Source organism: Talpa europaea (genome assembly GCF_964194135.1).
Source record: "Talpa europaea genome assembly, contig: HAP1_SCAFFOLD_60, whole genome shotgun sequence".
Classification (NCBI taxonomy): domain Eukaryota; kingdom Metazoa; phylum Chordata; class Mammalia; order Eulipotyphla; family Talpidae; genus Talpa; species Talpa europaea.
The window spans coordinates 48214-60868 of record NW_028168043.1 but is presented as its reverse complement, the minus strand read 5'-3'; positions in this window follow the sequence as shown (position 1 = coordinate 60868).

Sequence of the window (12655 nt, the reverse complement as noted above, 5' to 3'; positions counted from 1 at the left end):
GGACACCCCAGGATATCTACCACAAAGATGCATTTCGGGACTTAACCCCAAGAGCAAGGGAAACAAAAGCAAATACAAACAAGTGGGAGGATGTTAAACTTTTGTAGCTCAAAGGAAACCATACAGGGGCCTCTCTGGTGATACAAAGGGTTAAGTGTCAGCACTCGGAGGCTGTCCCAAGCCACCGCAGCGTGAGTTCCATCCCCACCCAGGGAGCTACCCACATGGCGCAGCAGACCTCTCCTGTCTCCCGCTGCCCCCTCAGCAGTGTGTTTCTGCCTGTTCTGCTCCCCACTCTGTCTCTGGTGAATCCTCTCACCTCCCCCCCACCTCTGGCCTGTACCCCAGTTCTTGTGGGCATAAATAAAGCAATCTTAAAAAAAATCACAGAAACAAAAGGCAACCTAAAGAATGGGCAAAAATACTTTTACATCAGACATCTAACAGAGGGCTAATTGCCCAAATTTACGAGCTGCTTACATAACCCAACAACAAAGAAACAAATAACCCGACTGAAAAATAGAGGACCTAAATAGATACTTTGCTAAAGAAGACATCCAGATGGCCTCCAAGCATATGACAAACTGTCCAACCTCTCCTCTCAGAAGGGGAAGGCCAATCAAAAGCTCTTCGGATGCCGCCTCACCGCTGGGAGATGGCTTGCGGAAAAAGGAACAGAACCATTACAGGTTGGTGAGGTGGTGGTGAAGGAGGAATTCGCATCCCCTTTTGTTGGGAGTGCAAATTGGGGCAGCCCCCATGGAAAGTGGCATGGAGATTTCTTAAGAAAATAAGAATGAAAATTCTACAATTGGCAATCCCTCTATTAGGTATTTATCCAAATAATAAGAAAGCAAATATGGGTCCCCCGTGCCTGTGTTCACAGCAGCACCGTCCAGAATGGCCAAGTCATGGGACCATCCCACGTGCCCTTCCCCAGATGGGTGGATGAAGAAATCGGGGAGCGTATGTTCAGCGGAGCACCACACGGTCGCTCGAAAGAGGGCAAAGGGCGTTTGGGAGACAGCGGATGGAATTTTGAGGTGATTGTGTTAAGTAAGTCAAAAAGCAAAAGAAAGATAGCGGAAGGCTTCACTCGTCTGTGGAGTCCAAATAACCAGAAACATCCACAGGCCGAGTACAGTCGGGAGAAATCGGGAATTCAGTGAAAAAATAGCTTGGTTACCACCGCGAACAAGGGGCAGGGAGGGAGGCACGTGGGGCGCGGGTGTGGGCGGTGGGTCGAGCGTGAGTGTAAAGTGCACACGTGGAAGAGCAAACGTGTAACCCCCAAATAAAAAACAGTCGGGTTTAACCTTAAAATAAGATGCTGGCCTGTCAGTATGTCGCGCGGCCTGTCACGACCCGAGGCGCGGCGGGTGGGGCGGCACGGACGCTGGGAGAAGCATCACCGTGAGCCAGAAGCTCTGGAAGGAAGCCGGGGCACCGTGACTGGAAGGCTTCCTGCCGGCGCCAGGACCCCTCCGCTCAGCGGGAAGGGCAGGTGTCAGGAAGGACCCACCCGCCGAGACAAAGGCGTGAGTCTGCGAGGAGCCCTCCGGGTCTCAGGGTGCGCCCAGCCAGGCTCCAGGCGGGACCTGGGGCTGTGCCTGCTCAGCCCTGCCAGCGCCACGCGCCTCTGCCTGCAGCGGGGGAGCCACGGCCGGGGGTGCTGACCTCCCGCTGGCCCCAGCCTGGTCAGAGCAGACCCCTCCTGCCTGCTCTTCCTCCTCGCGCCCCGCCTGCCCTGTCCTCCTGATGTCTGCTTTCCCTGGACGGCGCTCCCTAGAGACACAAGACCTCACTTCTGTAGCTCGAGTCTCCCTGGGGCCCGGGGTGGGGGGTGGGGGGTGGGGGCGGGGCCACAGTCCTCCTGCTGCCTCCTCGTGTGCATCGCGCCCTGTGGGGACACTTGGCTCCACAGCCCAAAGCCGCCTGGACTCCAGCTGCTGCGCCACACTCCCCTGCTCTAGCCGCACTCCCAGCTGTCTTGGGCTCAACAGCAGGACCGTCGGGACAGTCCAGGGACTTCGCGGCCCCTCGCCGGTCTGCCTGCCTCCGGCCTCGCTTCTGCACAGGCCACGGTCAGCTCGGTACAGTCGCTTTCTGAGACTAGCCGTCACGTCGTGTGCTCGCTACAGTCCCTCCAAGGGCGTTTCTCATGGAACTTACAGCCCCAGGCCGAGTAGCAGCCCCCCCCAGCCCTGCTTCGGAGGCTCAGCCCCCACAGGCAGACACTCGGGGATGCGCAGACCAGACGGCAGCGGCAGCGGCAGCGGCAGCGACCAGGGACATACCTCAGCAGCAGAGACTGCCGGCATCACAAAGAGCCACACAGCCCTGGGCCTGCGGCCCTGCGCTCTCCTGGCCAACCCTGTGTCCATGGCTACGGAAGAAGGCGGTTGGTAAAGGCACCATGGCCCGGGCAGCTCCTGGGCTCCCACCGGCCTGCCCCACGGCCCCTCCTAAGGCTAAAGAACAAGAAAGAAGAGTCCAGGAAGCTCACACAGGGAGACCGTCGTCGGCAGAGGGAAGGTACTCCCCGAACTTACTCCAGTGAGCCGAGACCAAGCGGTGATGGGCGGGTCCCTGGGCTGACCAAGGACAACGCATCTCATAAGGGCGGACAGGGGACCCCGTCCGCCTGCCCTGGCCATGATGGAGGCGCTCCCCGGTCGCCCGGGTCTGCGTGTCGGTGCGGGATCGCGAGGCGTGTTCCTGCCCTCTGCCCCTTGGGCCTCCCTGACGGGCTGCTGGACCGCCCAGGGCTTCTCGCCCGCACTGGCTGTGTGCAGAACGCCCTCCGCCCCTGGCCCCGGCCAGCGAGGCAGCCAGTGAGGAGGTCAGGGGTGTCAGAGGAACAACATGAAGCCGCTGCCGACTCCGTTTGAGCCACGAAAGGAGTGACTGCAGACACAGAGGCCCGAGCGCCCGCCCTGGGGACGTGGCGTGCACACCGTCCAGCCGTTAAAAAGATGGAGTCAAGCCTTTGTAGCAGTTCAGATGGGGTGGAGGTGGTCACCCTGAAAGAAAGAAATCAGACAGTTAAGGATGGTGTCGGCATCTGTGGAGGAAACGCACCGACCAGGCACGTGAGCCAAGCGGCAGGGATCGGGGCACTGGAGAGACGCGTGTCACCGGGGCCGGCGGCTCCGCTGGGCGAGGGGTCCCGCGGGGGCTCAGACTCCTGCCGGGCTCAGGCTCCTGGCGGGGAGTGGGTTCGGCGAGGGATGTAGCTGCCGCCTTGGGGGTGCCGCTGTCCTCTCAAGCCATGGAGCGATATTTAAATAAAATTTGATTTGAAAAGTAAAGGCGGATGAAAAGGGAACAAGGAATGATGAGACAAAGTACCTGAGGCCTGTGCCGTGGCCGAGGTACGAAGGTGGTCCCTGGGTGCCTTCCGGTCCTACCACGGCCACGGAGACCGGGGCCTCGGGTCTCCAGCACAGGCCCCCGTCTGCAGTGACGGCTGCGGCCAGCAGACACCTCACTGCTCGGAGCCCCTGCTGACAAGCAAGAACGTTGTTGGAGCATTTCATGAAAATCCTCAAAGGTGGGACAGAATGCCAGAACACCTGCAGGGGCTGGGGTAACAGCCCCCCAGTTAAAGAAGTGGAATTGAACTAAGCGTGAAATCAAAAGATGACTCAGCTGCTGCAGACACTGTCTTGTGAGTAAAGGCCGCAGGGGAAACGCACCATCCGTGTTGCAGCCTGTGTGTTTGCACCCCTGGCCACCTGCACCCCCTACTCTGACAAATGAACACCTGCATCAGGAACCTGAGCCCAAACCATTCTGGGCACAGACCATGGTCCTGAGCCCAGATGGACTATGGCGCCGGAGCCTCCAACAGGTCCAGACACACTGAAGCCACGTCTCGGCTCTCGGCACACAGGCACGCCTGCGGGCTCCACCTGCTGCCGTGGGCACCGACGGCCACGCGCCTGACGCCAAAACGCTATGGGCGCCCCGAGAGCCCCAGTGCGTCACACTTGGGCCTGTGTCTGAGTGTCTGTCATCAGCACTTGGCTCGTGGCCCCGGTGCCGTCAGCCCATAGGATACAGAGCCAGTGTCCGAAGCCCTGTCTGCAGGAGAGGAGCAGGTCATGTGCCGCCCCTCATGCCATGGGCCCTGTGACGCCTGGTGTTCTGACCCTTCCCGAGCACAGGAGCACCCCCCCGTGGGGGTGCAAGTGCACAGCCAAATCCCGTGGCCACCACCAGGCCACTGAATCACGTCCCCAAACCACCACCACTAGTCACCCAGAGGCCAGATGCCCACAGGTAAGCTCAGAGTGGGAGCTTTTTTAAAATCCTTTTTTTTAATGGTTTATTTGTTTATGCACACAAGAGCTGAGGTGCAGGCCAGAGGTGCGGGGGGTGAGAGGATTTAGCAGAGACAGAGCAGGCAGAAGTACTGAAACTCACTGCTGAGGGGAGCAGTGGGTGAGGCAGGAGAGTTAGGGCTCTGCCTTCTGGAGGGACGAGTACTTGGAGCTGCCCTCCCCACGTCAGGGCCGTCGGAGGCCTCCCTCATGCTGGCCGGACTGACCCTGCGTTCCTCCTGGGCTCTGTGGCAACCGGTGTGGGGTCACCCTCCTCCGGGGGTGGAGTTCTGGTCAGGCGAATGCGGATGGTCTCGGGTGACCACTGAGACCTGAGTCAGTGAGCAGCCGGCCCCCTTCCCGGCGGGACCCATGGCTGTGCACGGAGCTGCAGGGCGAGGCTCCTGGGAGTGGCATGGTATGTTATTACCTTGTTCCATTGATTTCTGTCTTCAGAGTGCTCAGCACAGCGCAGGTCTCCTGGGGATCCCTCCCAGGGCAGGTTCTGACCCAGTCGGCTGCTCAGGAATGAAACCGGATACCTGTGTTCTCCAGGCACAAAAAGAACCTCAAACCTGACAGCATTCACACCCAGCCTTCCCTCCAGTGCGTCCTCCCTCTGGACGCCCCTCCACAGGCAGCCGCTGCCCACAGGGAGATGCTCCTCACCTTCCCCTCCCTCAGGGCACCCCTTCTCCCCAGTTCAAAGTGCAGAGGGCGCTGCCCTGCTGGGTCCCGAGGGAGGGACCAGGTTCCCACCAGCACGGATGTCACTCCAGGTCCAGGAGGGCCCGCTGGGGAGGTTGGGACCCCACATCCACACCCACGTCAAAAAATGCCCGGAACCTGCTCCATCAATAGTGTCCACCTAAGAAGCCTGAGTACAAAGCGGAAGGCTCAACGCCCCCATAGGCCTTGGCAGACATGTTGGGGCGTCAATTTTATGTGGTTTGTACACAATTCAATTTCAAAGTTGCTAAAATGTGTTGAGCTTTTGACTATAACGATGTTGTCCACATTACTATGCTGAAAATGACGCTGTAAAAATAAAAGGGCCAGGATAGACATTGCAAAAGGCAACTGCAGTACGTTAGTGACCTCTGCTCACTAACAGTTGACATAAATTCATTGAGACTGAAATATTTGAGCCCAAAATAAAATTGCCTATTTATTTATTTATTTATTTATTTATTTATTTATTTATGCATACTGAAGCTGGGGTACAGGCCAGCAATGCAGGGGGTGAGAGGATTCACCAGAGAGTGGGGAGCAGAACAGGCAGACTGACTGAACTACACTGCTGAGGGGAGCAGTGGGCGAGACAGGAGAGGTCTGCTGCGCCTTGTGGGTTGCTCCCTGGCCGGCCAGGGATCGAGCTCGTGCTGCAGAGGCTGGGGACAGCTTCCTAGCTCTGTGCTTAATCCCTTGTGCCAGCAGGGAGGCCCATATTCTGTCCTATTCTTTTTTGTGGTTTGTGTTTTGGTAAAGGCAATGAACTAGTCAGAGCAAGGATCTTTCAGTCATTTCAAATTTTGTGTTATGAAATATCATGGCTCCAGCATGTACGTGTACAACTTTCAGAACTCTTGTATTGGAAAGCTGAATGGGTGTAGACTTTGGATGAGTGTCTTATTTTACTTTTTTTAAACAAATCAAATCAGTATGAAACTTCTGCATAAAACAGAATAAACTTAAAATTTTAGAAATTAAAAAAATGGCAAAATGTGTTTATTGGTATTTATAGACGAGCAGGAGTCTAGGTTCAGGCCAGAAACACAAACCCCTTCACCAAAGTAATTGAGGTGAGCTTGACACTCTCTCCAAATGAAGCCGCTCTGCCCACGCCTGCCTGTCTAGCAGGGAGGCCACATTTTCATCCTTATTAAAAGCTCTTGTATGACCACAATGGAATGATTTAGTTTAAAAATCGTGTTCCCGGTTCCTTTCCCCCTGCCAAGGACGGGGAAGTGAATGCGCTGATGATGTGTTCGTCCGCTCTAGTGGACTGGCTCCGATCCTAAGAGAGAGCCGTGTACCTTCTAGAAAACATGAGCGGTAGAATAAAACCGAAGTGATCAAGGGTCAGCTATGATTTTTCATCCAAAGAGAAATGCTTTTATGAGTTTGCTGACTTTCACCCTCGTCATTTCCAATACCTTGAATCGTGAACTGCGCCACCCGTGTATCAGGGCAGGTAGGACACATGTACGGTTTAAGAATCACACAATGAACTCCCCTTCCCTGGATGAAGAAACATAAAATCCCATACCGTCCTCTGATTCTCTGAGTCTGCACCAATAGGGGACCCCCTCAATCACCGTTTCCCTTGCTCCCCAAGACACATCCCCACACGATCATGTATTATTGAATGTATAGTAAAAACACGCTTTTTATTTTGTCTGGTGTTTAAAATTTAAATAAATCATATGTTCATTTTCTATCTAGGCTCTTTCACCCAACAACGCGCGGGCGAGGCGATCCACAGGGTTGGCTGTAGCCAGAGGCGCGTGTCTTCTCCGCCGTGCAGTGTTCCCCGGGGCCGGTCGTTGGACCTTCTCTGGTAGGGCCGCGAGATCATGTCAGGCATGAGTCTATGGGAGCTGGAAGAGCGGGGCCTCGGGAGCTGGCGCGCCCGTTGCTCCACCGATCGCGGTGGCCGTTTGCGTGTCGGGGCGGCACTGGCCGGTCCTCTGGGTTTCCACGGAGATGGATTCCCGGCGTCTGTTCCTGTAAGTAATGAAGGGCCGGGCGTCTTCGCAAGCGCAGCGTTTTCTTGTTTCAAAGTCATTTCCCAAACACCGAGTGACGCGCTCCGTGGCGCGCGTTCCCGGCTCCCGGCGCCGCAGGAGGCGGTGGGGACAGACGCGGTGCCGGGGCGCGGCGCGGGGTCCGGGGTGCCTCCTCCGCGGCCCTCGGGCCTCCGCACGCCGACCCCGGCGGCCGGCCCTGCTCCGCGCCCCCTGCCTCGCTCTGGGCCGCCCAGAGCCTCCGGCTCGTCGCCGCCCTCCGGCCCCGCGTGGGTTCCCCGCGTGGGTTCCCCTCCTCCGCCCGCGGCTTGGGGGGCCCGGGGGGCCGGGCCGGGCGGGGCGGGCGAGGGCGGGGCGGCCTCCCGCTCCCCGGGCCGCTCCTGCCCGCTGTGGCCCCGACCCCGGGCAGCGGGACGCTCCGCCCCCGCCGGCTCCGCCCGTGCGGCCTCCTGCGCTTCTCGGCCCCGCTGGTCCCCGAGGCGAGAAGTCCCCGCGAGGCCGCGCGGGCCGAGGGCCGGCCCCGGGGGAGTCGGGGCCGAGGAAAGGCCCGTCGCGGGGCGCGGCGCCCCCTGGCGGCGGCGGCGGGGGGCGGTGCGGCCCGAGGGGCGGGGGCGGGGCGCGGCGGGGCGGGGGGCGGGGCGGCCCGAGGGGCGGGGGCGGGGGACGGTGCGGCCGAGGGGCGGGGGCGGGGGGCGGTGCGGCCGAGGGGCGGGGGCGGGGCGCGGCGCGGCGGGGCGGGGCGCGGCGGGGGCGGGGCGCGGCGGGGCGCGGCGGGGCGGGCGCTGCCCCCCGCGGTGTCCGAGGCCTGCGGACTGTCCCGGGCGCCCCCTGAGGCCCGGGGAGCGGGGCCGCCCGGCACGGGGCTCCCCCGGGCCCGCCTCTGCGCTGCCCGCAAAGCTCCGGCCACCGGCGGCGCCTCCCGCGGGGCCGCTCCCCGGCCGCTCGTCCGGCTCTGCGGGCGCGGGAGGAGCCGCCGCGCGCCAGCCTCGCCCTCGCGGCCCCGGCGTCTCGGCCCGTCCGGTCCGGGCTCGGCTGCGCCCCGGCCGCGACGGCGCGGCCCCCTCGGCGCGGCCCCCGCGACGCGCTTCGGGCAGTGACGCGGTCACGCGCGTTCGCCGCTCACGCTCGCCAGGCGCTTCCTTCGCGGCGCGTTAATTAGCGAAGCGAAACATCTCCTCCCCCCCGTCCTCGGGCGCCTCATCCCGCGGGCCCCGGGCGCCGCCGCGCAGTCCCCGGCGGGAGGCCGGTCCGCGGCGCGCAGGGGGCCCCTCCCCGCGCACGGCAGCCCCTCCTCTCCCGGAGTCCTCCCCGGCCTCCCCGGCCTCCCCGCGGCGCCCGAGCAGGGGCGGAGGGGGGCAGCCGAGGGGAGGATCTGAGGGGAGGATCTGAGGGGAGGATCTGAGGGGAGGAGCCGAGGGGAGGATCTGAGGGGAGGAGCCGAGGGGAGGAGCCGAGGGGAGGAGCCGAGGGGAGGATCTGAGGGGAGGATCTGAGGGGAGGATCTGAGGGGAGGATCTGAGGGGAGGAGCCGAGGGGAGGAGCCGAGGGGAGGGGCCGAGGGGAGGATCTGAGGGGAGGATCTGAGGGGAGGATCCGAGGGGAGGGGCCGAGGGGAGGATCTGAGGGGAGGAGCCGAGGGGAGGGGCCGAGGGGAGGATCTGAGGGGAGGATCTGAGGGGAGGATCTGAGGGGAGGAGCCGAGGGGAGGGGCCGAGGGGAGGGGCCGAGGGGAGGATCTGAGGGGAGGATCTGAGGGGAGGGGCCGAGGGGAGGATCTGAGGGGAGGAGCCGAGGGGAGGGGCCGAGGGGAGGATCTGAGGGGAGGGGCCGAGGGGAGGATCTGAGGGGAGGATCTGAGGGGAGGGGCCGAGGGGAGGATCTGAGGGGAGGATCTGAGGGGAGGAGCCGAGGGGAGGAGCCGAGGGGAGGGGCCGAGGGGAGGATCTGAGGGGAGGATCTGAGGGGAGGATCTGAGGGGAGGGGCCGAGGGGAGGATCTGAGGGGAGGAGCCGAGGGGAGGGGCCGAGGGGAGGATCTGAGGGGAGGATCTGAGGGGAGGATCTGAGGGGAGGAGCCGAGGGGAGGGGCCGAGGGGAGGGGCCGAGGGGAGGATCTGAGGGGAGGATCTGAGGGGAGGATCTGAGGGGAGGGGCCGAGGGGAGGATCTGAGGGGAGGAGCCGAGGGGAGGGGCCGAGGGGAGGATCTGAGGGGAGGGGCCGAGGGGAGGATCTGAGGGGAGGATCTGAGGGGAGGGGCCGAGGGGAGGATCTGAGGGGAGGAGCCGAGGGGAGGGGCCGAGGGGAGGGGCCGAGGGGAGGATCTGAGGGGAGGATCTGAGGGGAGGGGCCGAGGGGAGGATCTGAGGGGAGGAGCCGAGGGGAGGGGCCGAGGGGAGGGGCCGAGGGGAGGATCTGAGGGGAGGAGCCGAGGGGAGGGGCCGAGGGGAGGATCTGAGGGGAGGAGCCGAGGGGAGGGGCCGAGGGGAGGATCTGAGGGGAGGATCTGAGGGGAGGAGCCGAGGGGAGGGGCCGAGGGGAGGATCTGAGGGGAGGAGCCGAGGGGAGGGCCCGAGGGGAGGATCTGAGGGGAGGATCTGAGGGGAGGAGCCGAGGGGAGGGGCCGAGGGGAGGATCTGAGGGGAGGAGCCGAGGGGAGGGGCCGAGGGGAGGATCTGAGGGGAGGATCTGAGGGGAGGAGCCGAGGGGAGGGGCCGAGGGGAGGATCTGAGGGGAGGAGCCGAGGGGAGGATCTGAGGGGAGGAGCCGAGGGGAGGATCTGAGGGGAGGATCTGAGGGGAGGAGCCGAGGGGAGGATCTGAGGGGAGGATCTGAGGGGAGGAGCCGAGGGGAGGGGCGAGGGGAGGATCTGAGGGGAGGAGCCGAGGGGAGGGGCCGAGGGGAGGATCTGAGGGGAGGATCTGAGGGGAGGAGCCGAGGGGAGGGGCCGAGGGGAGGATCTGAGGGGAGGAGCCGAGGGGAGGGGCCGAGGGGAGGATCTGAGGGGAGGAGCCGAGGGGAGGGGCCGAGGGGAGGGGCCGAGGGGAGGATCCGAGGGGAGGAGCCGAGGGGAGGATCTGAGGGGAGGAGCCGAGGGGAGGGGCCGAGGGGAGGATCTGAGGGGAGGATCTGAGGGGAGGGGCCGAGGGGAGGATCTGAGGGGAGGATCTGAGGGGAGGAGCCGAGGGGAGGGGCCGAGGGGAGGATCTGAGGGGAGGAGCCGAGGGGAGGGGCCGAGGGGAGGATCTGAGGGGAGGATCTGAGGGGAGGAGCCGAGGGGAGGGGCCGAGGGGAGGATCTGAGGGGAGGAGCCGAGGGGAGGGGCCGAGGGGAGGATCTGAGGGGAGGAGCCGAGGGGAGGGGCCGAGGGGAGGATCTGAGGGGAGGAGCCGAGGGGAGGGGCCGAGGGGAGGAGCCGAGGGGAGGGGCCGAGGGGAGGATCTGAGGGGAGGAGCCGAGGGGAGGGGCCGAGGGGAGGATCTGAGGGGAGGATCTGAGGGGAGGAGCCGAGGGGAGGGGCCGAGGGGAGGATCTGAGGGGAGGAGCCGAGGGGAGGATCTGAGGGGAGGAGCCGAGGGGAGGATCTGAGGGGAGGATCTGAGGGGAGGAGCCGAGGGGAGGATCTGAGGGGAGGGGCCGAGGGGAGGATCTGAGGGGAGGATCTGAGGGGAGGGGCCGAGGGGAGGGGCCGAGGGGAGGATCTGAGGGGAGGAGCCGAGGGGAGGGGCCGAGGGGAGGATCTGAGGGGAGGAGCCCGCACCTTCGGGGAGGCCTGGGGGCTCCCTGGCGGTTGGGACAGCCTGGGAGCGAGGAGCCCGCGTCTTCCCGGGGTCTGCGGGGAGGGCCGGGTGGAGAGGCCCGCGCGTCCCCTCAGGAGCGCTGGCTTCGCGGAGGCTCGGCTGGGCTCCCCGGGGCAGGTGAGAACGGTGGGGGCGGCTCAGGGGTGAGAGCGGCTCCCCGGGGGAGGCCGCTCCGCCTGGGCTTGGCCCCTCTGGACTCTGCTCCCCGGCGCTCGAGCCCGCGGGCGGGCGCGGCCTCCCTGAGCCTGGAGGAGGGAGCGCGTCTGTCTCCCCAGCGGAGGCGCCGCCCCCCCTCCCGGCGCCGCCGAGCCCCCACGGCGCGAGCCGGTCTCCAGACGCGGAGCCCCGCGCGGACGACGTTTCCCCGAGTCTCGAGCTTGTCCAGTTCATCATTTGAGGCGGAGGCGGGGTCCCCTCACACCAGCGTTTTGCCATTTGCTCTTTTGGCGAAAATAAAAAGGGTATTTCTAAAAATGGTCTTCCAAGTGCACTCGAAGTTGTCCAGGTTTGCGGAAGTGGGTCGCGCGTGACCCTGAGACTAAAGGGGTGACCCTGAGACTAAAGGGTTCTTATGAAACAGCATCAGCCGCCAGCGGCGGGCGGGCGGGGCTGCCTGGGCCTTTGCTCCAGGGCTGAGATCTCCGGCAGGTCTCCGCTGCCTTCCTGCCGGGGCCCGGGCTCTCTTTCTGCCCGCCCTGAGATGCTTTCTGGTCTGTTCTGTAGGTAAAAAAAATTCTATTTCCCTGTGGCTCCTACTACATGATTATTGGTTGACTGTAAAAAATTTTTAAAATTTGCTTATTGGGCAAATAAAAGGTAAAAGGTTGAGATTCTTGTTACAACTAATTATCCTGGTAAAAATATAAAATGAAAATACAACTTTTTTGAGCTAAATTTCCAAACCTCGGATTTTCATAAAAGTCTAGAAACGGGCAAACTGCAAAAATCTACCCCTTCTCCTGTCCTCAGAAAACTTCTTTTTTTCTCTTAAGAATGTGCTTGGGGGGCCTCCCCACTGGCGCAGCGGTTGAGCTCTGGGTTGCGAAGCTGCCCGCAGCCTCTGCGGCACCGGTTCGATCCCCGGCCGCTCCCCGGCCACCGGAGGAGGGTCCCACAAGGCGCGCAGACCTCTCCTGCTGCCCGCTGCTCCCCTCAGCAGTGTCCTTCGGTCCTTCTGCCTGCTCTGCTCCCCGCTCTGGCTCTGGTGAATCCTTCCACTCTCCCACACATCTGGTCTGTACCCTGGTTCTTGTATGCATGAATAAATAAATCTTAAAAAAAAAGAATGTGCTTGGTCTCAGTGAGATAAAACAGTAACAACTTAAAGCCTAAGAATCATTTCTTAGAACTATAAACTCAAAAATGTTTTCTTACCTAAAAAGTTAGTAAAAACTGCATGAATCATTGTGTTCTTGAACCCTAGGTCTTTGGTAATGATTAAGATTAGACACTTAGTCTATGTAAAGATTTTTGCTTTTCTTTCATTAAAAATCTTTAATATAAAAAAGTATTAAAAAACTTGGTCAATGAGAGTATTGAACTTAAACTAAAATCTAAGGTAGTTCAAAAACTAGTTTGAATTGTTTTATGAAGAACCCTCCTCTACAATTTAAAAGAAGGTTTTTTTCTAGTCCTAAAAAATCAATGGGGCCTCCCCAGTGGCACAGCAGGTTGAGCGCAGTGCTGTGAAGCTGTCCACAGCCTCTGTAGCGCAGGTTCCATTCCCTGCCGGCCAGGGAGAAACCCACATGGCGCCGCAGACCTCTCTTGTCTCGCCCGCTGCTCC